At 43.9% G+C, this 27,787-nt stretch overlaps 1 protein-coding gene across 2 annotated transcripts in view; it reads right to left on the bottom strand.

Annotated features, from left to right (window-relative positions):
- Positions 1-27,787, bottom strand: part of pard3bb (par-3 family cell polarity regulator beta b) — a 1,003,167-nt gene that overhangs the window by 100,439 nt on the left and 874,941 nt on the right. The gene's annotated exons all lie outside the window — the stretch shown is intronic.

Here is a 27,787-nt window from a genome sequence, read left to right on the forward strand (position 1 = left end):
TTGGTGTGGTTTATTCACCCAGACAATCAGACAGAATCACTTGAGTGTAGGAAGGAACTGCAGATGCTGGTTTAAACCGAAGATAGACACAAAATGCTGGAGTAACTCAGCGGGACAGGAAACACAAAATGCTGGTCTTATTGTCTCCGACTACATTTTATCTCTGTTTGCTTTGTTGTTAGGCTTTTCCCAGCTAACAATGATCAATTCCACATGTTCCTTGATCTCCACTCTCTTTGTCCTACTTTCACACTTCCTTATGTATATATCTCCCTCTCCCCTGACATCAGGCTAAACAAGGGTCTCGAGCTAAAACATCACCCATTCCTTCTCTCCAGAGATGCTGCCTGCCCCACTGAGTTACCCAGCATGTTGTGTCTATCTTAGGATCACATTGAGTTTCATAGGAACTGAAAAGATTAATGTTGGAAGACTTCATAGTTCCTTTGCAGGGACAAGAGACTGCAGGAATCTGGAGCAAAAAACAAAATGCAAAAATAGAACTCAGCAGATTCGACAGCACAACAGGGATATGTCAATGAGTCCTGATGAGGGCTTTAGCTTGCTGCCATTAAATATCCTTTCTGTCCAATATATAACTTACTAAAACATCCTTCAGTATGTTTCATCCATAACACTGAGGTGGACATGTAATCATCTCCACCAAAATGTAGAAAGCATTTAAGAAAGGCCAACCAGCAACTGTGAAATTATCCGCAAAGCAAAAGTAAAATTGTGACTGATATTTAAGCCACAGCTAATCTTACTGTAGATGTTTTAATTGTTGGACATCGGGTCATCTACATTACAGCGGACATCTACATTACATACATAAGTCTGTACGTGCACTCCTAACAAAGACCCACATTTGTCATCGCAATGGGCTACATCCGTCTCCATTCCATGCTTGCCTATGTTTTATTCTGTAATGCAGAAAGGTCAAACATATTGGTTGCAACATCATTCTCATGACTGGAACCAAGAAGTGACAATTAGTTTCAGAAATACAGATACTTCTTGATCTATGTTAGGGTTCTGTAAACCATTACGCAAGTCAGATTTTACACAAGTTGCAACTACCTTAAAACTAGGTAGAAACAATGAACTGCAGATGCTGGTTAATACACAAAAGGACACAAAGTGCTGGAGTAACTCAACAAGTCAAGCAGCAACTCTGGAGAACATGGATAGTTGACGTTTTCAGGTCGGGATCCTTCTTCAGACTGATTCAGTCTTCTGAGTTACTTCAGCACTTTGTGCTGTTTCATCTTAAAACTAGGTGGTAAAGCCACTGGTCTTCACCAGCGATCCCTCTTCACCAGCGATCCCTCTTCACCAGCTGCCGCACCGTCCGGTTGACGAGGCTGTTGTTGCAGTTCACGTTGTAGCCCCTGGCTGACAGTTCAGGCCGCTGCCATCGACAGGTTGCACTCGGTCAGCCTTGGGGCTCCCTCCCCTCTCAACAGCTGTCGTTTATGTTTGTCAGCCATCGCTTTGCCCGCTCCCCCCTTCACCACCGCCTCCTCCTCCTCCTCCTTCTGTCACTTTGTCCCCTCCACCTTCCCCCTCTCCACCGCCACCTCCTCCTCCCCAAGGTGGAAGATGTCGACGACTCTGGCCAAGGGGGAGGAGGGGGCGGCATGGGGAGCGGGCAAAGTGACGGCTGACTGGAAGAAGCTGCTACTGGTGAGGTTCCACAGAAACCAACACAGTAATGATTAAGTACTTTACTTCTGATTCCATTGTTTGAAGGACAACAATGTGACTTCCTTATTTTCTCAGTTTATTCTTTTCAATTTTGGATATCTCTATTAAATCCCCTCTTTACTTTCAGTGTGGTAAAACTTCTGTTTCTCACAGTTTTTCCCCTTAACTGATGTTCCTTCTGGAATTCACCATGGAATCTAATGTCAACCTACTTTAATGTCGCTTCTGAAAGATGTGCTTCGCGTAGTGATGCACTCCATTTTGTGCTCAGATTTCTAGAAATGGGATTTCAATCTGCTGCTTTCAGCTTCAGAGATGAGAGTGCTTTCAATCAGTCCAAACTAACCCTATATTTACTCTTGGGTGACCACCAACTAGAGTATGGTTCACAGTAACCCAAAAGTTACAATATAATTAAATTTTTCAACTGTGATTCATCCCTTGTATTGACAATTTTGATTGTGCATGGAACATCTTCTCTAGTGTAGGAACTTTGATGAGCACGGTTGCGGAAGCTAGTGATCAGAAGATTACAGAGAGTCGTTTGGATTGTCCTATATTTACCTTTGACTGCTATGTTGCATTTTTGCCAGGTTGGTCCTTCCTGCATTATGGGCACAAACAACTTTTACATCTGAGCATTAACGTACGTGACTACAGGATGCAAAAGAGATTGGGAGCTGACCTCTCATATTGCCCCTGAACTCACCGCTGAGTTGAACGGCAGATTCAAGGAAGTTCTCAGATGCTTGAAAGGGTGTAACTTGCACACAGACAGATGGGAATCCCTGACATGATCACTTTAGGATGGCATTGAGAATCAATGGCCGTGGAACATAGAACAGTACAGTACAAGAGCAGGCTCTTCAGCCCATGAGGTCTGAGCCAAACATGATGCCAAATTAAATAAGTATCTTCTGCGCACACATGATGCATACCCCTCCATTCCCTGCATGTTTACGTATCTTTTTAAAAGCCTCTTAAATGCTAGTATCGTGTCCGATATCACCACCATCCCTGGCAGCACGTTCCTGATGCCCACCACACTTTATAAAACAACTTGTCCCACTCAACCCCTTCAAACGTCCCCCCTCTGACCTGAAAGCTATGCCCTCTAGTATTTGACATTTCTACCCAGGTGAAAATGGTTCTGACTGTCATTCATAATTTAATATACATCTATCAGGTCTCCCCATAACTACCGGTATTCCAGAAAAACAATTGAAGTCTGTCCAACTTCTTTCTCCCTGTAGCTAATATCCCCTAGTAAACTTCATCTGCACCCTTTCCAAAGCCTGAGTAGAATTTGTTTTCATTTTTTTTAGTTTTTAAAGATACAGCGTGGAAACAGGACCTTCAGCCCACCGAGTCCACGCTGACCACCAATCATCCATGCACTAGTGCTATCCTACACACTAGGGACAATTTACAGAAGCCAGTTCAACTACAAACTGCACGTCTTTAGAAAATGGGAGGAAACCGAAGCACCCGGAGAAAACCCATATGGTCATAGGGAGAACATAGAAACTCGGTACAGACAGCACCCGAGGTCATGATCAATTTCAGGTCTCCGGCGCTGTCAGGCACCAACTCTATCTATTTTTTTCACGGTAAATTGTTAAGACGTGGACAGCACCTGAAACAGCAGCGGAATTCAAAGAAAACTTTTAAAAAGTTCATTAATACTTGAACAAGAAATCTATATAAGCTAATGGGACAGAGCATGAGTAAGACAGCTCTAAATACCAGCACACGGCAATGTATCAACAGGCCTACTCCTGTGCTATAAGATTCCTTGATTTTCTGTTTATGGCCAACAGAGGACATTGTTATCTGAGGCCAAATTCATATCTGGGCCCCAAATATAAAGAGGGCATTGTTCTGCATCACTTAGCACCCAGTTCCCATTGTTTTTAAATAATATTCATGATTTGGAAACATTTCTTGTGCTAGGTTCAAGTTACAGGTTTTGTAGGAACATGCTCTGTAAGAAAATTTAATTATCGAAAAATGAAATCTGGCTGCGGTGCTCAACAAACCTAGGAGCAAAAATAACATTTACCTTTCCTTGTCTTTTAATCAATGCTGTCCTTTAACCTAGCACCACTTCCTTCTGTGCTTTCCTTTGCTCTTACAATTTCATCTTCTTTCCCAGCATATCTCATAAATATCTTCAAATTCTGAGGTGATCAGTCTGTAAAAGGATCTCGACCTGAAACATCACCTATTCATATTCTACAGAGATGCTTCCTGACCTGCAGATTTACTCTGGTAGATTGTAAACCAGCATCTGCAGATCCTTGCTTTTTCATTAACACTGTTCTTCTCTCCCCAGATTCTACAACTTCTGAATTTTTTTGAAATCTGATAACAGCACTGGTTTGGCACAGAAGGAAAAGCAGCTGAGGAGGAACTGTTCAGACTTTCTTGTGCTGCTGTCTTGGCTAGAGCCAGCCTGTTTTTAATCACAGGGAGATTAACGTAAAAGCAAGACTTGGCCTGGGAAGCCCTGCAACACTTGAAGGCCACAAAAGGATTTGGAAGTATTTACAAAGCACTTTTCTCTTCTTAGCGTTCAGTATTATTAAAGTACTTGGCCAATCTCACAGCCTCAATCTTACATGTGTTTCACCAGTGCCCCAATCTCACACCCACTGAAGAGCAGATTTTACTACAATTGTGTCTGCCCTTAAATCAATTGTGAAATGCAAAACTAAAACTCCCTTCATTCTCTGTTGGATGCTATATCAGATTAGTTTTGATGGATTTAATTCAGTTATGCTCATGGAAAATGAAACATTTGCCTTTGTATCATGCAATTTGTGACCCGACGATGTCTCAAAATAATTTACAGCCAATTAAATGTCTTTTATAGCTAGGATGCTGTTATAGTGCAATAAATTAGGCAGCTGGTTTGTATAATGCATAGTCCCACAAACCACTAGATTGGCAATAGTAACAAATAATCTGTTATGGTGATATTGGGTGAGGGGGAAACATGTTGAGCCCGCTGGATATAGTGACCATGCCCTCTTACAGCTTTTAGATTTAAATTTAGTTAAGTTTATTGCCACTGGGACTGAGATGCGTGAAACCAGTCAGCGGAAAGACTATGCATGATTACAATTGAGCCATTCACAGTGTATAGATACATGATAAAGGGAATGACGTCATTGCAAGATAAAGTCTAAAGTATAGGTTTAGTTTAGAGATACAGCACAGAAACAGGCCCTTCAGCCCACCGGGTCCACACCAACCGGTGATCCCCACACATTAACACTATCCTACACGCATTAGGGACAATTTACACTTATACCAAGCCAATTAACCTACAAACCTGAACGTCTTTGGAGTGTGGGAGGAAACCGAAGATCACGGAGAAAACCCACGCGGTCACGGGGCGAACGTACAAACTCCGCTCAGACAACACCCATAGTCGGGATCGAACCCGGGTCTCTGACGCTGCAAGTGCTGTAAGGCAGCAACTCTACCACTGTGTCACCGTGCCGCCTGGTTCGATGGTCTCCAGTGAGGTAGATAGTAGCTCAGGACCGCTCTCGAGTTAATAGGATAGTTCAGTTACAGGTAGTTCAATGGGGTGCTCTACGCTCAGCTGATTTAGCCCTATTTAAACACTCATTGCAAAGTGGCACTTACATCAACCTTTAGATATTGCATTGCAGTGTTAAATCAAGTCAAAACAAGTCAAGTGGAATTTATTGTCATAATGCACAGGTATGTTGAGAAAGAGGAACAGGGAAAATCTTGTTTTCAGCAGCATCACAGGCACAGAGACCCGGACAACATGCAACTAATTTTAAGTTTAAGAATAAGGAGTAAGCCATTTAGAACGGAGACGAGGAAACACTTTTTCTCACAGAGAGTGGTGAGTGTGGAATTCTCTGCCTCAGAGGACGGTGGAGGCGGGTTCTCTGGATGCTTTCAAGAGAGAGCTAGATAGGGCTCTTAAAAATAGCGGAGTCAGGGGATATGGGGAGAAGGCAGGAACGGGGTACTGATTGGGGATGATCAGCCATGATCACATTTAATGGCGGTGCTGGCTCGAAGGGTCAAATGGTCTACACCTGCACCTATTGTCTATTGTCTATAAAATAAATTAAACATAAACTATACAGATATTGCATGCAGAGTTCTACAAGTCATTAAATAGACTACAAAAATCAAGACATAGTACAAACACAATTCGAAAAACAATCAAGTCCATGGTAGTGCAAGGGGTGTTCATGGTAGTCCATAGTGTTCCATTATCGAGATAGGATTAGTTTAGTTTATTTTAGTTGTGTTTATTTAGTTTATTGTCACCTGTACCAAGGTCTAGTGAAAAACCTTTTATTGTGTTGTGTTTCAGCCCGAAACGTTGCCTATTTCCTTCCCTCCATAGATGCTGCCGCACCCACTGAGTTTCTCCAGCACTTTTGTCTACCTTCGATTTTCCAGCATCTGCAGTTCCTTCTTAAACCTTTTATTGTGTTGTGTGCTAACCAGTCAGTGGAAAGTGGGAAGTAGCCCTTGCTTTTCCCCTCTCTCCATCCCCTCCCACTTCCCAGTTCTCCCACCAGTCATAAGGGCATGTCCCACTTGCCGATTTTTTTTGGCGTTTGCCGGCATCATTGACTGACGTATCAGGTCACCTTAAAATTTGCGGCATGATGCGGCGGTGAAGCGGCGCGATGATGTTTGACGCGCGATGTTTTTTCAAGCGTCACAACATTTTTTTTGTCGCCGCTAATTTTGAAATGTTCAAAATCTTTTGGCGACACTGATATGACGCCGGCAGTCGCTGAAAAAATCGCCAAGTGGATCAGGCCCTTTACTGTCTCTGACTACATTCTATCTTTGGCCCGCCCACTCCCCTGACATCAGTCTGAAGTAGGGTCTTGACCCGAAACGTCACCCCTTCCTTCTCTCCAGTCGCAGCCTGTCCCGCTGAGTTACTCCAGCATTTTGTGTCTACCAGTGGAAAGACTATACATTATTACAATTGAGCTGTCCAGTGCGGATTGGTTCAAGAACATGATGGTTGTACGAGAGCAGCTGTTCTTGAACCTGGTGGTGTGCATTTTCAGGCTTCTGCACCCCTTGCTCTTTGGTAGAGGGAATGGGCTGGATAGTGGGGATTCATAATATCAGATGCCGTCTGGCTGCGACACTGCATCACGTAGATGCTTTGGATGGTGGAGAGGACCGTGCCCGAGATGAACCATTCTCTGCAGCCTCTTGCATTTCTGTGCATTGGATTGCTGTAGCTAGCCACGATGCAACCAGTCAAGATACTTTCAATAGTGCATTGAATAAGTTTGTTAGAGTATTTGGTAACCTGCCGAATCTCTTTAAATTTCCAAGAAAGTAGAGGCGCTGGCACATATTTTTCTTGATTACATCTATGCACTGGGCCCTGGACAGATCATCTGTGAGGTTAGCAACCAGGAATTTGAAGCTGATGACCCACCAATGAAAACTGGCATGTGGTCTCCTGATTTCCCCTTTCTGAAGGCTCCAAATTATTTTTAGCAAAAAAATTACGATGCTGTAAATATGAGCTAAACAACAGAAATTGCTCAGCAGTTTAGACACGTATCTTTAGCAGTTTCTGTCTTATTTTCCAGATTTACAGCGTTGGTTGTTTTTTTGTTGTTGTTCGATTCCTGACTGGTAACTCAGCTAATACAAATAATTCAAATATACAAATTATAGTGATGGTAGACTACTTGGTCCCTCAAGAATTAAATCTTTTAATAAGTTTTTGACTGATCTGACTTTAATTTCATCTCTGCTTTCTCATCTAATCAATGTATCCTTCTACAGTCTCTTTGTTATCAAGAATCTATCTACCTGTTTTAAAAATATTCACAGATTTGCTTCCACCATATTTTGCAGAAGAGAGGTCCAAAATCGTGTGAGTCAATGAGTAACAAAATTTCACCTCATTCCTATCTGAAATAGTTGAATCCTTATTTTTTTTCAGTTATCCTTCCCTAGATTCTCTTTCAGGAGGAAACATGCTCTCAACATTCACCCAGAGGGATTCCTAAGGATCTTACATTTTACTTTGAAAGTAACGTGGTATTCATGCACGTTTGAGCATAGATAATATTTAGGGCATTAGTTGGCAGTTATTTTTCAAAGCAAAGGCACAGTGAATAATTTAATTCCAGTGTGTGATGCAAACTCACTTTTGCACAGTAGGTTGGAGCCAATCTTGACAGCCCTGACTGACAAACTGTTTTATTAATCATGATTCAAGCGCTGCATTAGTACAGGTAAGACAAATGTCATTGTTTATATGCTTCCCTAAATCAATACATTTCTCTGGCTACTCTGGTCCCACTCTGTTTGTCACTGGTAAGGGTCAATGCCTTTCTTGACTCTGGGAGCTGCTTTCTCAATCTTAGATCCTGCTTCCTCAATCCTTCATCTGAAGCGCAGTGGACAAGAATTTCTCAAAGTGTCAAATCCACACAACCCTAATTTTACCTCACCAAAGGAATGCTATGGACCACCTCTTACACTACCATGGGCATGTTGTTTTCTAATTGTGATTTGCACTAATGTCTTGTTCGTTGTTCAGTTTAGTTTATTGTCACGTGTACCAAGGTACAGTGAAAAGCTTTTTATAGCATGCTAACCAGTCAGCAGAAAGACAATACATGATTACATTCAATCCATTTAAAGTGTGTAGATATATGATAAGGGAATAACGTTTAGTGCAAGTAAAGCCAGCAAAGTCCGATCAAGGATAATCCGAGGGTCATCGAAGAGGTAGAAAGTAATTCAGCACTGCTCTTTGGTTGTGGTAGGATGATTCAGTTGCCTGATAACAGCTGGGAAGAAACTGAATCTGGTGGTGTTACTTTTTCATTCATCTATACCATTTGCCTGATGGGAGAGAGAAGAGGGAGTGGCCAGGGTGTGACTCGTCCTTGATTATGCTGGCGGCCATGCTGAGGCAGCGTGAGGTATAAATGGAGTCAATAGACGTCTCCTTTTCCTTTTCACTGACTTACAGAATTTATGTGTAATACTATGTACAATTTAGGTATAATTTGAGGTTCTATGTGTTGTCTGAGTCTCTATGCCTGTGAAGCTGCTGCAAGCAAGTTTTTCATTGTAGCTGTACCGTTCTTGTGTATGTGACAATAAATACCATTTGACTTAGTCATGGACCTTCTGCCCTGCCTGTGGTAGTCTCTGCAGTTCCCACATTGGCTTCATCAACCATCAGAGAACGCAAAGAGTGGAAGCAAGTTATTCATGATCTGAGATGCTCCTTCAGAGAAGATTCCCCAGGCAATTCCAGTTATTATTCTGCCTTCCCCATTTGTACCTCTTCCTCATCAGCAGTTTATCCCCTCACTTTCGTAATTGCCTCCTCTTTCACCCTTTGCACCCTCTTCACCTTTTGGTGAAAAGGTGAAGAGGGTGCAATCCGGTAGGCGGCGCGGCTCTGGCCAGCAGCGGCCTCTGCAGCCTGTCCGCATTTTTATTATTTTTTGTCTGTGTTTTTATGTAGTTTTTGTTATTTTATGTTGGGGTGTGTGTGTGTGGGGGGGTGGGGGTGGGGTGGGAGGGGGGGGAAACTTTTTGAATCTCTCCCTGCACTGGATACCCGACCTTTTCTCGAAGAGGTCTCAGGTGTCGTTGAGGCCGCAACGAGGAGCTCCTCGGCCTTCCAACAGGAAGAAGACTGGGACTCAGGTGCCCCCTCACCGTTGCCGTCGCGGAGCTGGCCAGGTCCGGAGCGGGTGGAGCTGCCGGAGGAGCGCCTGTTGCTGCTGATGCTGTTAAATTTGTGCTGATGCTGCTTTTTGCTTTTAATTGCTATTTATTTTGCTGCACACTGAATGGAGTCGGAGGCTCCAACGACGGGTCTGTGGACGACGGCGCATGGGATACAATACCGCGGCTCCCTAACAGCTGGGGAGAACCGCTTTTCGGGGCTCTTAACGGCGAATTCTCCCGCCCCAGTTGCTGGGGGGTCGAGAGAGCTCCTGGAGCGGGCCCTACATCACTCGTCCCCCGCTGGCGGCATGGAATGGCCGCGGAGGTTAAATGGAGCGCACATAGGGGCTCCAACACCAAGACATACAGAATTTGTGTGACCTCGCACCACCCGGCGTGGCTTTTCTATGGCCGCGGGACAATCGCCATCGCCAGCCGGGGGCTAGCAAGTTTTGATTGTCTGACATCGGGGGGGGGGACTTAGTCATGGAGCCCTGCAGTGGAGAGATAAGTTTATTTGGCCTTCCATCACAGCAAATGTGGTGGATGTTATTATGATTGAAATGTAATCAGATGTTGTGTCTGGGGTCTATTTGTGTTGTAATGTATGGCTGCAGAAACGGCATTTCGTTTGGACCTCAAGGGGTCCAAATGACAATTAAATTGACTCTTGACTCTCTCTTGACTCTTGTCACTACTCTCTCTTGCCTTCCCCCAATCAGTAATATTCTTCTAACTACTGATGCTGCCTGATCTATTGAGCTTTTTCCAGCACATTTTCGTTCAAATCATTATTTCAAATCTGAATCCTCTGCGGCATTTTGTTTGTGTTTTAACACTGTCTGTCTTTAACCATCTGTCCATTTTTTACTGGCAAATATAATCATAGCTTTACATGAACAGCCATAAGAAAACTCAGCTTAGTTTTGAGTTCAGTCAGACTGGAGAGTTGCCGAGCAACTAAAGTCAAGCTACATTGCATGGTGATTGGTCGTAAGGCATTCCACCTTCTCATGGATATCTTTTTTAAATAAATTATTTTGTTTATGAAGCAACTTGACACAGAATGTTATAACACTTTATGAATTGCTTCTCACAAAAGCATACCAAAAAAAAGTTGAGAGTGCACTGTTTACCATTTATACATAGAGCATCTAACATAGAATAGTGTAGCACAGGAACAGGCCCTTCAGCCCATAATGTTTGTACTGAATGTGATGCCTAGCTGAACTGATCTAATTAGCCTGTACATGATCCATACCCCTCTATTCCCTACACTTCTATGAGCCTATCTAAAAGCCTCTTAAATGCCACTGCTGTATCTGCCTCCACCACCATCCATGACAATGCAATGCAATGACAATGGGATACTGAGTTGGATCATCAGCCATGATCAAATCAAATGGCGGTGCAGGCTCGAAGGGCCTAATGGCCTACTCCTGCACCTATTTTCTATGTTTCTATGATTCTATGTTCCAGGTCCCCCATGAACTGCTGGGTAAATAATTTGCCCCGCACATCTCAATAAAACTTTCCCGCTTTCACCTTTTAGCTATGCTCACTAGTGTGGGGCATTTTCTCCCTAGGAAAAAGCTTCTGACTGTCATTTACCAATGTTTGTCCAGTGTTCATTTTTATCATAAAGCCGTAGAGAAATACAGTGTGGAAACAGGCCCTTCAGGCAACCGAGTCCAGAGTGAAATGTTTACCAGTGCTAGCCCAGATGGCAGAGCCACTGCTTCACAGCTCAAGAGTCTGAGGCTCAAACCTGATCTTAGGTGCGTGGAGTTTGCACTTTCCTCCTGTGTCCGCCTGGGCTTCAGTTCCCATCTCAAAGACATGCGGGTTGGCCGGTTAATTTGTCACTGTACATTGCCTGCAGTATGAGGGTGAATGGTAGAATCTTGGAGGAGTTGATGAGAATGTGTGCAGAATGAAAAATGGGATAGTTGTCATGGAGACAATGGCCAGAAGGGCCTGTTTCCACAAAGAGAGCACTCACCGTGAGTGTGAAGGTGGTGCATCTCCCTGTGGCTCTGTAATAAAACTAAACACTGGACAACTTCTGCAAGTTCCAGTTATCTGCAAGTGTTGCTTTGGGAAGCCTGGGCCCTGGAGTGAGTTTGGAATCCACCACTTTCAAACTCACTCACTTCTTCTTCTTCTTGCTTGCGTTGGAGTCAGCAGAAGTCCACAGCAGGGTGATGCCATCCGGATCGACATCCGTAGGTGCCCGCCCTAAAAAGGGCGCATGCTCCGGGTTGGCGCCCAGCTGCGGCGCTACTGCTGCCTCTGTTTGCTGTCGTTCGCCTGACTGAGGTCAGTTGACAGGGCTCACCACGGGGTGGTCGACAACATGACTCACTCGCTGAACTAACGATCGAAGCAAATAAAACGGAACAAAAATATAAAAAAAATACAGGAACACTCAACAGGTCAAGAGAGTCCAAGTTTTTAAGTCGATGAAGGTCATTGACTCTGTTTCTCTCTACTGAACCCGACTGACTAAGTGAAGATTTTCTATATTTTCCCTCTGAATTAGGGCTGATATCCGAGGGAAATTAGCAATTTGTGGAGCTGTTAATCAGCCCTGATAGTTTAATTCTCCCATTACACACCGAAGGAGTAATTCAAGCTGAACTGGTGCCACTGGAGAGGTGGGACGTCAGTCATGTTCACTCTATCATGAGCCTAAATGAGACGTGTCAGAGGTGTACTCGATTCTGCAGGCACATACCGTGTCTAATTCTCCCTCACTCTACAATGTTACACTCTACAGCTAGTGCTGCTGCTCTGCAGCTCCAGCAACACAAGTCCGATGGATGCTGTGTGTGCAGTTTGCAACTTCTCCCTGTGACTGTGTGAGTTTTCCCCTCAGGCACTCTGGCTTCCTTCCACATCCCAAAGTAGTGCAGGTTGGTGGGTTAACTGGTTACTGTAAACTGCCTTGCTGCAGATGGGTGGGAGGAAAGCCAGAAAGGTGTCAATTATCATGTAGGGACAAATAACATAATGGGCTTTAAGGAAGCAAGTGGAAGAAATGGGGTTGATGAGATTGCTATGAGACTTAATGGGTCAAATGGTCTCTTGAGTTATAGGGAGATATGAAATTATGAAAAATTTACAGGCTCACATGCCCAGCAAATTCTAAGCAGTGGGGAGTACACGGAGGTGGGGAACTGGTGCCTTGCTGGTCTATATTACTCATTCATACAATATCCATACAAGAACAGAAGTAGGCATTCCAATCCTTGCTTGCCTGTTCAGCGTCATTTACTGAAGAGAGGTTGGTAGATTCTATAGATAGGGAGACCAAGGGAACCCTCACCACAGTTTCTATAAAGAGCTGAGATATAGATCGTTCACGATCTAACAGGAGGGAGGAGGCTGGTGCACATCAAGAAGGAATCTTGCATGAGGTCACGAGTTAGGGATGACCACCTTTCCAGGGCGTTAGGGCTCACATGACTATATCCCAAAATCAATCAACAGCCAAAAATCAATGGAGATTAAATTAAATACCATATTAGTTGATAGGGATTTCCTCACAGGGGGTCTTTTGTGAAGTTAGCAATGCGCAGACATTTGGAGATTCCCACATACCATTCAAAGATGGGAAAATCAAAACACATGTATCATGACTGCATGAAGACATAAAAGTGAACATTTACTGAATAGTTGATGGCATTACTTTCCACAGTGATCGCCAAATATACTTGTAATTATATATTGTACGTACTTATTAACTCCTCAGACAGTGGACTTAACAATATGTCATCTGCCGTGTCAGAAAGAGAGGAACAACTGCCAACTCCCTGCCGCATTGAAACAAAACAGAAATGGTTACTAGGGAGCAATTTCACGACTGTAAACCTCCTTGCATTGTACACCATTCAGGCTTCATTCCAGTTGTCTATGACATTATTGAACCACTGCTTCAGATTACAGCTGAGCAATCTCTTTCTTGACATTTTGTATGACTTGAGTCATCAGCACTTTTTAAGCAATCAGTTGCAAAGAATTACAATTAACAATAGTTTCAGTCCGTCTCTTTCAAAACTTGAATAGTTAGCTAAAAAGGTACTTGTTTGCTACAAATAATTTGAAGAACAGAGTATGAAAAGCAAAACAAGAACTGCAGTTCCTGGAAATCTGGAATGGAAACAAGAAATACTGTAAATACTCATTGGGTCAGGCAGTTTCTGTGATGAGTGAAACAAAAGCAATGTTTTAGGTCAAAGGCTATAAGAACTGGAAAAGTGGAAAACAAGTGTTTTCGGGCAAGAGGAAGGGGTGGAACAAACAAAGGAAATTATATGATAGGGTGAAGACTATGGGAATCCAGGTAATACAATTGTTACTCTCTAGGGTGGGTGCTCAAAGCATTACAATCAAGGCTGATCCATCTGCAGATGGGAGTAGAGGGGGTGAATGAGGGCAAAAGAGTAAATTTTTAACTTTGAGGTACAGACCTAAGTTGTCGCAAATCTGAAATAAAAGAGATTGATGGTGATACACAGCATGTCAGATCGCATCAGTGAAAAGAGAAAAACTGAGTTAATAGTACAGTGGATGGAACTTACATCAAAATTGACCTGTTCTAACACAAGCAGGGATGGCCGGTTCACCAAAGTTCCGTCCTCATTCGACAGCTCATACCTCTCTATCGACAGCTCTTCCAGAAAGCCAGATGTGATGAGCAAGCATTTGTCACATTTTCAAAGGTGACATCTACGTAGATGAAAGAAAGGGTGGCACAGTGGCACAGTGATATAGTTGCTGCCTTACAGTGCCAGAGACCTGGGTTTGATCCTGAGTACGGCTGTTTGTCTGTACAGAATTTGTACATTCTCCCCATGACCTGCGTGGGTTTTCTCCAAGATCTTCGGTTTCCTCCCACATTCGAAAAACGTACAGGTGTGTAGGTTAATTGGCTTGGTATGAATGTAAATTGTCCCTAGTGTGTGTAGGATAGTGTTAGTGTGCGGGGATCACTGGTCAGTGTGCACTCGGTGGGCCGAAGGGCCTGTTTCCACGCTGTATCGCTAAAATAATTTAAACACATTGACAATATATGGGTCACTTGGACTTCTTGTTTCCACCTAGGTTTCCACCTTTTACCTTTGTTCTAACCAAATCTCTCCCAATTTATAATATACATCCTCCCATCCCCACTGGTTTCCCACCCGATAAAAGCCAATTAACCTGAAGCGTTCATTTGTTCCTCTCTCAGTTGATGCTGCCTGACCAGCTGAGCTTTTCCAATTTATTTTTAAATGATACCAATGAAATTTATGATATAACTTGAAAATAAAATGTTTCTCATTTCATTTATTAAATTATTGATAGGCATATTTGTTCCTTTATATTATTTTATTACCACACAACATGTTGTTGCATCGACGTGGGGATGTGGTGTTGCAGTGAATGAAGAAACGTGTATTTATTTAACACATTTCATGTATAACAACATCCCAATGTGTTATGGAGCTAATGAAGAATTTTTGAAGTGTGATCACTGTAGTAAAGTAGGAAACCCATCAGCCAATTTATATACCACAATTTACAGTAATGAAATGAAATACCAATTATGTTTTAATGATGCTGTTGAGAAAAGAATTGAATAGGACACATGTCTTTTCAAAACAGTACCACTGGATCACATATGTTCACATGTGTAAGCAGGTGAAGCTTTGGTGTAAATAAGTAAATGCCGGCAGCTCCGATTATGATGGGCATCTCAGCATTGCACTGGGAACGTCGAAGAGAATAACTTGATCAATTCCATCATTATTCCATGTTGATTCCAAATAAAATAAATTTAAATTTGCTAAGCACTGTTCCTGATGATATTATCAGAACATCTGGGCCAAGAAGCTACTGAATCTAACTGCAATAGGAAGCTGAATAACTATTTTGGGACAGGGTCATTGACTGTGTACACATAATTATCACGCATTATCTCACCACCGAGAACATATTGACATCTAGCTTCCAGCTACTTCCCCTTACACAGATGCAATATAATGCAGAATATTCCAATACTTCAGTACCAGCTAACTGTTGCCTCTCCCCTACCTTCTAATCACCCCCCCCCCACCAGAAACCAACCAATGAGCACTCTGACTGACACCATTGCAGAAAGAAAACATATTTAGAAGCAGGGCAAGTATCTATTTTATTGCAGTCAGCCTCCATTAAACAGTTTTTTGCTATGCATGTTCTTCCCATTTCTTCCATCCCAGTTAAGCATGCCTACCCTGACAGACACGGCATGGAAACAGGCCCTTCAGCTCACTGTGTCCGCACTGACCATCAATCACCCGTTCACACTAGTTCCATGTTATCCCACTTTTGCATCCTACACACTAGGGACAATTTACAGAAGCCGATTAATTTATAAACTTCCTCGTCTTTGCAATGTAGGGGGAAAGCGGAGTCCCCTGGGAAAACACACATGGTCACAGGGAGAACGTCCAAACTCCACACAGTCAGCACCTGTAGTCAGGATTGAACCCAGCTCTCTGGCACTGCGAGGCAGCAACTCCACCGCTACTCCACTTTCAATCTATCGTCGTGGCTATCCCTCGAGGTCAAGGATGATGGTCTACATTCCGTTATTTTTATGGACTCTCAAAACCTGGCTATGTCAAAACCTGGCTTTGAAAGTTCTTCGGCATTTAGGCATAGTTTCGCTACTTGATGGTTTTCGACCGCATGATGGTGATCCCTCTGGATGTGGCTTTCCAGACAGGACGATGCAAAGCAGACTATTTTTAGAGCACCTTTTCTAGCCCCTTCCCAGTTCAGGGTGAGCAGAGTGGATCCTAAATAGGGCTGCTCAGGCATGAATACTGCTGCTGAAAACTTTCCTGCTTCTGTCCAAAGTTGAGCAAATGAATCAAGTATTCACCGCTTCCGTGCCGGTTCTTGACTAGGAGCTTCCAGCCATCACGTCGCCCTGCCCCGATCGTCGAAAGCCTTGAGAAGTTTTGAGCTGCTCACAGAGCCTGTGCGTGTGTTTGTTTAATGTGTACTTGATGTTCCACTCTAAGAAGCACACGACCCTTCATAAATCAATCAAGTAATTCCAATGGCAAGGGAACCAAGATGATTGGAGCTGATAGAACTGCTGCATCCTTCATCCGCCTTCACAGCCGTTGTTCAAGATAACTATGTCCACCTGGTCCACCGTTGAGATCTTGTAGGTTGGATCGTTCTTAGTCTGGACCCTCATCCTCGACCTTAGCGCCATGGGTGGCCCGACCAGAAGCTGGTGCTTCCGACGGCATCGCTCTTGGAATCATGGGGGTATGCAAGCCTCTTCACCATGACAAGGTAAATGATCTGAAGATTCAATCTATATACCTTCCATGGCTTTACATACCTCTGCTAGATCCGCTCACTATTCCCTTTGTCCCAAGTTAAAAATAATAGAAACCTGTTTTTTAAATGGTAAGAGATTGGTGTTAAGAGGGAACATGGCGTCTTTGTCGATGAATCACTGCCAACTAATATTCACGCCCAGGAAGCTATTAGGAAAGTAAAAGGTCTGTGGCTTTTATTGCAAGGAGAGAAAGATTTTGCTCCAATTATATGGGTTCTTAGTGAGATCACATCTGGAACATTGTGAACGTCGGCCTCCCCACGCAAGGAAGGATACACTTGCAATTTAGAGAGTACAGTACAGCAGAGATTCATCAAATTCAGAACACAGAACAATTTAATTTCATTTTTTAGTTTAGAGATCCAGCGGGGAAACAGGCCTTTCGACCCACCCAGTCCGCGCCGACCAGCGATCCCCGCATATTAACACTATCCCATGGAACACTAGGGACAATTTTTACATTTACCAAGGCAAGTTACCTACATACCTGTACATCTTTGGAGTGTGGGAGGAAACCGAAGATCCTGGAGAATGTATTTGGTGTGTTTTGTTGCTTTTTAGTGGTATGACAATATGGCAAATCAAATTTCTCATATGTTGCAAAACATGCTTGGCTAATAAAGTATGATTATGATTATGGAAACCCACGTGGTCATGAGGAGAACGTACAAACTCCGTACAGACAGCACCTATAGTCGGGATCGAACCTGGGTCTCTCGCACTGCAAGCACTGTAATGCCCCTGCCCCACTTAGGAAACCTCTGGAGACTTTGCGCCCCACCCAAGGTTTCCGTGCGGTTCCCGGAGGTTGCAGGTGGTTGCTGGAGGTTGCAGGTAGTGGAAACAGGTAGGGAGACTGACAAAAACCTCTGGGAACCGCACGGAAACCTTGGGTGGGGTGCAAAGTCTCCAGAGGTTTCCGTTCAGGTTTCCTAAGTGGGACAGGGGCATTATAGGCAGCAACTCTACTGCTGCACCACCATGCCGCCCTATAAAATGTTCGGCCTATGATGTCTGTGCTGAACATAATGTCAAGTTAAATTAATCCTTTCTGTCTGCACATGATCCAAATCCCTCCTTCCCCTGCATATCCATGCACATATCTAAAAGCATCTTAAATGCTACTATTCCACTACCACCACTGGCAGCGTATTCCTAGCACCTACCACTCTCTGCATCAAAAAGCTTGGTCTACATATCTCCTCTTACCTTAAAGCTATGCCCTGTATTTGACATTTGCACCTTAGGAAAAGATTTGCACTGTCTAGCCTATTTATGCCTACATTACTAGTATAACTATTAGGTTTCCCCACACCTGTTGATACTCCAGAGAAAACAATCCAGAGAAAACAAAAGGAGAAGTTTGTTCAACTTCTAATAATCTAAGAGCTAATAATCTCTAATTATTGCAACTTCCTAGCAAACCTCTTCTGTACCATCTCAGGAGTTAGGAGGGAGAGATAGATCAGCCATGATTGAATGCTGGAGAAGACTTGATGTGCCGAAAGGCCTAATTCTGCTTCTAAAAAAAAAAATGAAATGATTCAATTAATTGTCATTGTCAGTGTACAGTACAGAGACAACGAAATGCATTTTTAGCATCTCCCTTGAAAGGGAGACACAGGGCGTCGCGGTGTGCCCGCGCCTGCCGCCGTAATTACATTCCATTACACACAGGCAAAGGTGGGTGAAGTGTCTTGCCCAAGGACACAACGACAGTATGCACTCCAAGCGGGATTTGAACCGGCTACCTTCCGGTCGCCAGCCGAACTCTTAGCCCATTGTGCTATCTGTCGCCCTCAAAGGTTCTATCACATGAACCTTTGATCTCTCCAAAGCCTCCACAACTTTCCTCATCAGGATGACCGGAACTGCACACAATACTCCAAACGCAACGTGATGTGCACACAATATTATTATCAACCCCAATGTCATTGAGATATGATATGAAACCCGAACACCTGTAGAAAATCCATGTGGTCAGAAGGAGAGCATGTGAACTCCACACAAACAGCACCAGAGGTAGGCGGCGGCGACTCTCGTCAGCAGCGGCCTCTGCAGCCCGTCCGCGTTTTTATTATTTTTTGTCTATGTTTCTGTGTAGTTTTGTTATTTTTTGTTGGGGGTGTGTGTGTGGGGGGGGTGGGGGTGGGGTGGGAGGGAGGGGGTAACTTTTAAATCTCTCCCTGCACGGGAGACCCGACTTTTTCTTGTCGGGTCTCCGTTATCGTTGGGGCTGCAACGAGGAGCGGCCTCCAACAGGAGAAGACCGGGGACTCTGGTGCCGACGACTCACCGTCACCGTCGCGGAGCTGGCCGAGTCCGGAGCGGGTGGAGCGGTGGAGGAGCGCTGCTGCTGCTGTGGCCCGACCTCCGGAGATTCGGAGTCTGCAACTGCGGGTCTGGCGGACGGCGGCACCGGGAGCCCGCGGGTCCCTGGAGGGAGACCGCTTTTCAGGGCTCTCGCAACGGCGACTTCTCCCGCCCGAGTTGCGGGGTTGAAGAGCTCCTGGAGCGGGGCCTGACATCACCGCCCCGCGCGGCTTGGAATGGCCGCGGGACTCCGCGAGCGCACGCCGGGGGCTCTAACACCAAGACCCGGTGTGCGACCTCGCACCACCCGGCGTGGCTTTAATGGCCGTGGGACAATCGCCATCGCCAGCCGGGGGCTTTGACTTTGACTCTGACATCGGGGGTGGGAAGAGTGCAGTGGAGAGATAAGTTTTTTTTGGCCTTCCATCACAGCGATGTGATGGATGTTTATGTAAATTATGTTGTGTCTTGGGTCTATTTGTTTGTAATGTATGGCTGCAGAAACGGCATTCTCAAGGGGTCCAAATGACAATTAAATTGAATCTTGAATCTTGAGGTCACAATTTAGTCCTGGGTTGGCAGGTTTTATATAAGGTGTGATGTTAGCAGACTGGCCCATAATTCTTGTTTAGAAGAATGAAATATACAAAAACCTCAAAGGATGGTAGGATATTTCCCAGATGTCGATCCCTCAAAAGATGCGGTTGGCCATTCAGAACATGACTACCCTTAGGAGCCAAGGATTTTCAGTCACTGCGGATATTGACGAAGATCCATTGATATTAAGGAAATCAAGCCAATGTGATCAGTGGAGGAAGGTGGTGATATAGTAACCAATCTACCATGATTGGCATGAGGTACAAAATGGATTCAACCTTTACTTATGCTCTTCACTCCATCTTTTCCAAACTACCCAGATAGCTAAAGTCCCTCCTTTATGGAATAATTTTCATAAAATTCAGCACCCTTTCTAAATGTTTACCTCTTTCCTAAAGTGTTCCACTCTAGATATAATAATGTTGTTTAATAAATGTTGATCTTGAATTCTGTACCATATTCTCTGTCTCTATTTACAAAATACCAAGATATTGATTTATTTACTTGGCCACTCTCTCAACATAGATACCACTTATAATAAACATCACACTATATGCACATGTTATTGTATTTCTTTTAAAATTATGCCATCTATTTATATTACCTCTCCTCATTCTTCCCACCCAAAAGGGTGGAACAATGTTGCAGCTAGTATAGATACTGTCTCACAATGCCAGGGACATTGGTTTAATCCTGATTTCTGGCACAGTCTATGTGGCGTTTGCACATTCAGTTGATGCAGTCTATGCAAAGAAAGATGTAGCTAAGATTCTGTTTCAGCTAAAAGTTGATCAAGAGGAGGTATCAGAAAGATCAAATGCACTAAAGCAAGGTTGGTCATGACCCTCACTGAATCTGAAGATACTGTTAGTCGAACAGCAGCCCCCCGTGTGGCAACGGGGAGGAAGTGGGCCCCATCTGAAGCCATTCAGAGTGCTGTCTGCTCTTCATTTCTGGGATATGGTTGGCCAAGTCCCTGATGACCCCAATGACGTACCTACCCTACCTTTCACCACTCCAATCCCACTGCAAATAGCAAGAGTGCCGACCTATTACGGGGATTGAAACATCAAGTCCTATTAGCTCTACTGTATAAATCATCTGATCTAGATGGGATTCCTTTGGGTGGGTTTCCATTGGGTGCTCTCCCACATCCCAAAGTCATTGGGCTTTTAGGTAAATTGGCTGCTGTAAATTGCCCCTGGTATGTAGACAAGTGGTAAAATCTGGGGAAAATAGATGAGAATGTGTAGAGAATGTAAAAATTGGATAATGTAGGATCAGTGTAAATGGGTAGTTGCCTCACTGGGCTGAAGGGGTCAGCATTGACTCTAAAATGTAACACTTTGCATTCCTCAGCATCAAATGACATCTGTCCGCAATCACCTACCAGCCTGTCTTCTCTATTAGTATCCTGCTCACAGTTCACTGTGCCTCCAAGTTTGTTATCATCTGAGATTGAAGATTATGCCTGCTCCACACGTCCAAATATTTAGTAAACATTATAAAAAGCAGTAGTCCTAACATTGACCCATGGGAAACTCTACTGAAAACTATTACTAATCTGTTTCCTGTTATATCGCCAATTTATATCCTTGCTGCTACAGCTCTTTAAATAACATTGGCTTTCAATCTTGATGACTCGCTAATTACATGGCACCTTATCAAATGGCTTTTGGAAGTCCATTTATATTAACAAACACATTTCCTTCATTAAAACCATTGTTACTGTAAAAAAAAAAAACTACTATCAGGTTAGACATGATATTCTGTGCACAAAGTCATTCTGGCTTGCCAATCGGTTGAAACTTGTCCAAGTAATTGTTGAAAGTCTGTCCCTAATTATCATTTTGAGAACTTTCCCTCACTGCCAAGGTTAAAAGGACTGATCTGTGGTTACTGGGTTTGTCTTTACACCTTTTCTTAGCAAGGATGTGATATTTGCACTTTTCCAGTGCTCAAGAACCACCGTGGAGCATTTTGATGTTTGGAAGGTAACAGCTAAAGCTTTTGCAATATCCTCTCAACCACCTAGGGCGCATCCCATCTGGACCAGGTAATTTATACAGTAACTGCAGCTGATCTTTCTAATACCTCCTCTTGATCAACTTTTAGCTCAACCAGAATCTTAGCTACATCTTCCTTTGTTTAGACTCCATCAACATCTCCTTCTTTCGTGCCAAGATTATTCGGTATCTCAGTCATACTGTCCACGAACAGATTTATTTTTGGTCTCTTGATCGGTCCCTCATTGAACGATATTTAAAATCCAAAAAGACATTCCTAAAAGTTATTTTTGGATTCTTTTTTATGCTTGCCACCCCTATTTTCTCATCTCCTTTATTTTCCTCTCTTATTTCTTTCATTACCCACCTTCTGAAATTTAGGTAAACGGTCTGGTTGTCACTTGTGTTGAAAACTTAATGTCTGTCATTTGTTTCTTCTCTGCTGTTTGCTTTTACTCTCCAACTTCATGGCCAACTGGATATGTCTTGTTTTAATTTCTCCTCCGTTTCACTCTTCACTTTAAAAACCTTCTGCTGCTCAATTTTACTTCGGAGTCACGTGAGTGACTACGTGAAGAACCCCGCCAGGACGCATGCATGTTATCGCTACACGCATTGCAACGAATCACAGCAGGGGGAACAACGTTCCCCTAGCGGCAAAATTTGAAAGCCAGGAACAGCAGGGAAGAAGACTCTGCGTTCCAGAATTTGAAAGTCGGGAACAGCAGGTAAGAGACTCTGCGTTCCTTCCACTTACCTTTTAGGTGGAGACATGGACCGGATCCACGAAGGCTACGGGAAAGCTGGCAGGGCAGAACCGCTGAGTTGCGGGCAGCCGGCAGCAGCGGCAAACGGCACGCTGATCTCCCGTAATGGGAACAGCTGTGCCTGACTTCGCTCCCGCGCCGGCCCCGGCCGGTCGGGAGGGGTAAGCATACACAGAGTCGTTGACTCCAAGGAGTCCAACACTGAATAGCCGCGAGCGGCCAGTGCCCGTGTGCACTGGCGGCCGGTTGGAGCAGCTATAGGAGCAGCCGCGAGTGGCCAGTGCCCGAGCGCACGTGAGCCGGTTGGAGCGGCTGGGAGCGGGGATCCAAGCAGCTGCGAGCGACCAGTGCCCGTGTGCATGGGGGTCGGTTTGAGTGGCTGCAGGAGGATCTAAGCAGCCGCGAGCGACCAGTGCCCGTGTGCATGGGGGTCGGTTGTAGCGGCTGCAGGAAAAACAAAGCAGCCGCGAGCGGCCAGTGCCCGAGAGCACGGGGGCCGGTTGGAGCGGCTGCAGGATGGGGCAACAGCAGCCGGGAGTGGCCTCTGCCCGAGAGCATAAGAGCCAGTTGGAACGGCTGCTGGAGGAAATACCCCAAAGTGGCAGGAGATGGAGGCTAGCCACAGTGGGCAGATAGTAAGCCCCACAGCAGTACCTCTTGTAGGGCTGCACAGTGTTTCTCACTCATCAAAGGGGAACACCGAGAGTCAATCCTTGGAGTGGCTGCAGGAACTGGAGCAGGAGCAGCCTCAGGAGGAGCGGCTTCAGGAGCAGCCGCGATGGCCAGTGACCATGTATGTGCATTGGAGCCGGTTGGGTGCCCGAGAGCATCGGGACCAGCTGGAGCGGCTGTTGGAGCAGGTAAGTGGCAGCTCCATGAGATGGAGACTAGTCACAGAGGGGCAGCTAGTAAGTCCTACAGCAGTACCTCTTGTAGGGCTGCACAGTGTTCTCCCTCATCAGAGGGGAGTATAGGGGGTCAATTTTGGGCTGCACTTGAACAGGGGAGCAGAACATACCCCTAGTACACATAGGGTGCAGAAAACATATTGGAAGACACTTACCATCAGGGAACTGCAAAACCTGAATGTTCCCAGTATCAACCTAAACATGGTAGGGCAGGGAATTGAAATGAAAGAAAGTTCTAGTCCTAACAGCGGGACAGGATTGGCCGCACTATACACAAAAGACATCTAACTAGATCACCAGGATGCACTGGCCTTATATGCTAATCTGGAACCTCCCAACCTCCAATATTAAAATTTGGAGGCATCTTATCTTAACAGGGAAAGAACTTCACATAGAGGGAACTGGGGCACATTAAGGAATGTCTTAAAATCTACTTCCTGGGAAATGCGCTAACCCTCATCACAGACACCGGCACCTCAACGACCACGGAGGATGCCGAAATAGTAACAAACCTACTTATAGTAACCATGGAGGAAGGTGGGTTTGACTCCTTACGAGGTTGGTGGGAGATAACAGATCTATCTGTATGCATAGAATTATTTCTATCGTCACTTAAATTTCAGATGTATAGGGGTATACCTTAGAATTATTAATTACATTATCCTCCAGTTCAGCATGTACCAAACTGAATGTTCATGCTTACAGGGATAGAAACAAACTTAAGCGCATACTGAACTACAGTGCCCATATAAATAGGAGTTATGGAGGACATCCAACACGAATCACAGGAATTCGTGTCCTAAATATCCTTATCATAATATAGAGGTGGTTGCCACTTCATCTTAGTTTTGACTAATTTGAATACTTCGTACTTTATATTCATTACAGATGGGAACCTTTGGTGCAACAAAGGTATTGATCCTAGGGTACTACATGGCAAGCATTGTATTAAAATATGCTTGCTATGTAGTACTCATTGGAGGTGCCCACAGATGTATTTAACACAACAGATCATCTGCGGTTCACCATTAACACAGTTCACATGGCAGTGACTTTGCCGTAAGGAAGAGTACAGTCTTAATGGATGCTTGCAGGGAACAAAACCATCCACCAGACTGGTAGTAGAATATTGGCATTAGGGGCTGTGTGCCAGCCACATGATATCGTGACCTTTACATAATCAAATTACTGAGCGCAAACACGCGTCACTCAATAATTTATGGGGGGGGGGGGGGGGTCATTCTGACAGACTAATGAAGCAACCAACAGAGGCCACTATGGTACAAAAATGGTGGAACATACATTAGGCTTGTTCCTAACCAAACGTTAACAGTTACCCGTCTATGGAACCACATACTGATGGGCCTTGGATTGGGATGCTACTAATCCCATCTCCAGCTGTACAGGAGGCATCACTACTAACGTTGGGCATATATACCTGGGGAAGTGAGTGTAGCCATGGCTTTAAGTCATATTGTTTTGGGTTATATCACCAGTATGTTAGACTACAAATTGACAACACCACCGAGGTAGCATATGTCAACCATATGGGTAGAAACATATCGACACCATGTGACTAGCTGGCCAACACTATTTGTGAATTGAATTAATTAAATTGAATCCTTTATTGTCATTCAGACCTTTCGGTCTGAACAAAATGTTGTTGCCTGCAGCCATACATGTAATATAACAACACACAATAAACACAAAATGGGCATCCACCACAGTGAGTTCACCAAACACCTCCTCACTGTGATGGAGGCTAAAGTCTTAGAGTTACTGTCTCTATTAATCTGGATTAATAGCGTATCCAGATAGAGATTTGGATACCAGCTACCAACCACCAGTGAAACTGAATTTAGTGGCAGACATCATGTCACGCTAGTCTAAAAACACTGTATGGATGTTGGATAAAATATGTATTGCTGGAACAGCACGGTATGGAACACCAGATAACGACCTATTCACATCCATGCTCTTACCAGTTATCAAATTATGTTCTTGGGAGCCAGAACCTGGGGCAGTGGTTCAGATGTATCTTCGCTGATTGGGGGATCATTTATGCATCCCTCCCTTTGCCTCATCAGTCGGGTATTTAGGAAGAAACAATAGACTCCACGTCTCGAATTTTGATAATACCTGATTGCCCTACGCAACCATGGGTCCGGGTGATATCAACATGGGTCAGAACCATACATCACCATCTATCATAGACCTAACTTACTGGTTCTTCCCGCACTAGGGGAGTTACCCATGTCACTATTATATATTAACCTATTTATTTTAGAGTTGAAAGCACCTCTTCTACACCTGGGACTGACGGACCGAATGCGGAATTATTTCAGCGGGTCACAGACAGTCCACCCAAACATCAGTACTTGGTATCATCTAGGTACGGGAAGTACTGCCACAACTATAATCATCACCCACAGATCTATGAACATCCCATCTGTTCTGGAATTCCTGGCAAGCCTCCATTACGACGAGAGGCTCAGTCATAGTGCCATCTACTGCACCAGAAGTGCTCTGTCAACATACCTGTCAAAGGTACAGAACCGCATTCCGTTGGGACACACCCTGGTAACCAAACTCATGAGGGGCATTTTAAAATTAATCCTCAAGAACCAGGTACTCCCAAATATGGGATGTGAGCATTGTACTGACCATGTTAAGAAACTGGTCTCCAGCTACAGCTCTGTCCCTACGGAAACTGACTATAAAAACAGTCATGCTGATGGTCCTGGTCACTGCACAAAGGGTCCAGTCACTACAGAAAATAAGGTTGGACAACATGATTAATTCATCTGGAATTTAATTTTCACATCAATGTAATAGTCATAAGGAACAGTCAGGGGTCAGCAGGCCTAAAAAAAAAATAAAAGAAACAGAATTCAGGGCCTACCCTACAGATGGTCATCTCTGTATTATAACACACTTACTATCATACCTGAAGTATACTAAGATCATCAGAGGGAAAAAATGTCACTTTAATCAGCTACTAACAGCCACTCAAACAGTGACAGTCCAGGCCATCTCTAGATGGCTAAAACAAGTCCTAAACAGGCTGGAGTGGGCACTAGCATTTCAAATCTCACTCCACTAGGGCTACAGCTACATTGGCAGCTATGAAGTTGGAAGTACCAATGGACTAATCCTCAAGACAGCAGGATGGTCAACGGATAAACTTTCCAACGACTTTATAACAAACCAGTCATTGAACCTGGAACATTTGCAGAAACAACTTTAAGTTCTGTATATAATTTACCCCAGAAATAGGGGCAATAATTGGTTAATATTTTTACTATTGGGTTTCAATATCGTATTGATGTCTAATAATGTTAACTTTATTCTCCCCAAAAATCAAGGCAGACGTGATGCATGGACTCGTTCCACGGCATGAAATCACAGAGCTTTAAAATCTTCACGTAGTCACTCACGTGACTCCGAAGTAAAATAGTACGATTAAACGAGAACTTACCAGTTTGAAGTTTGATCTTTATTTTATGAGGAGTAACGTTGAGGGAATACGTGTCCTCCACTCCCACCCTTGATCATATCTTGAACTGGTATCTCTTCTCTAATCTTACTATGTTTAGTCATTACAGTTATCTGTGATTTCACACAGCTGCTTTGAAGAATGACACGCATGCATCCTGGCGGGGTTCTTCACGTATTCCCTCAACTTTACTCCTCATAAAATAAAGATCAAACTTCAAACTGGTAAGTTCTCGTTTAATCTTACACTATTATACTTCTGACAGCCATTTTGACTCAGGATTAAAACAAATCTGGTCTTGATAAATCTAATTCCACCTCTTACATTATTGTTTTCTCTAATTATACTTTTATACTCATGTCTTGTCTTTTACACATTCTTATTTGTTTTAGAAACTTCACGTGCAATTTATGTATAACTTTAGTATAATTACTGTTGTCTGTTTGTCTGTGTCTATGTCCTGTGATGCTGCTGCAAACAACATTTCTCATTTGTACCTGCATCTCACCGTACTTACACATATAATAATAAACTCAACCTGACGTCCTCTAGTTGCTTATATTTTTAATATGGTTTGATTCATTGCTATGCTATAATAATGTTGTGATATCTGTAACCTCAATGTTTTTTTCCTCAAGGATACGTGCTTTTCTACACCTTGCTCATTTCTCAGAAGCAAGTCCAGCAATGACACATCCCTTGTTTTGCCACAAAGATCGAGCAAACAATTTCTCCTGATTATATTTCACAAACTCTTCCACTCTAATGCTATTGCTGTACAAGTCCATATTTGGGTAGTCAGAATCCCCGATTTTTGCCACCCTATGGGGTTTGAACACCTCTGCAGCAAACGGCTAATTTCTTAT

The sequence above is a fragment of the Leucoraja erinacea genome, chromosome 7, assembly GCF_028641065.1.
Source record: "Leucoraja erinacea ecotype New England chromosome 7, Leri_hhj_1, whole genome shotgun sequence".
NCBI lineage: Eukaryota > Metazoa > Chordata > Chondrichthyes > Rajiformes > Rajidae > Leucoraja > Leucoraja erinaceus.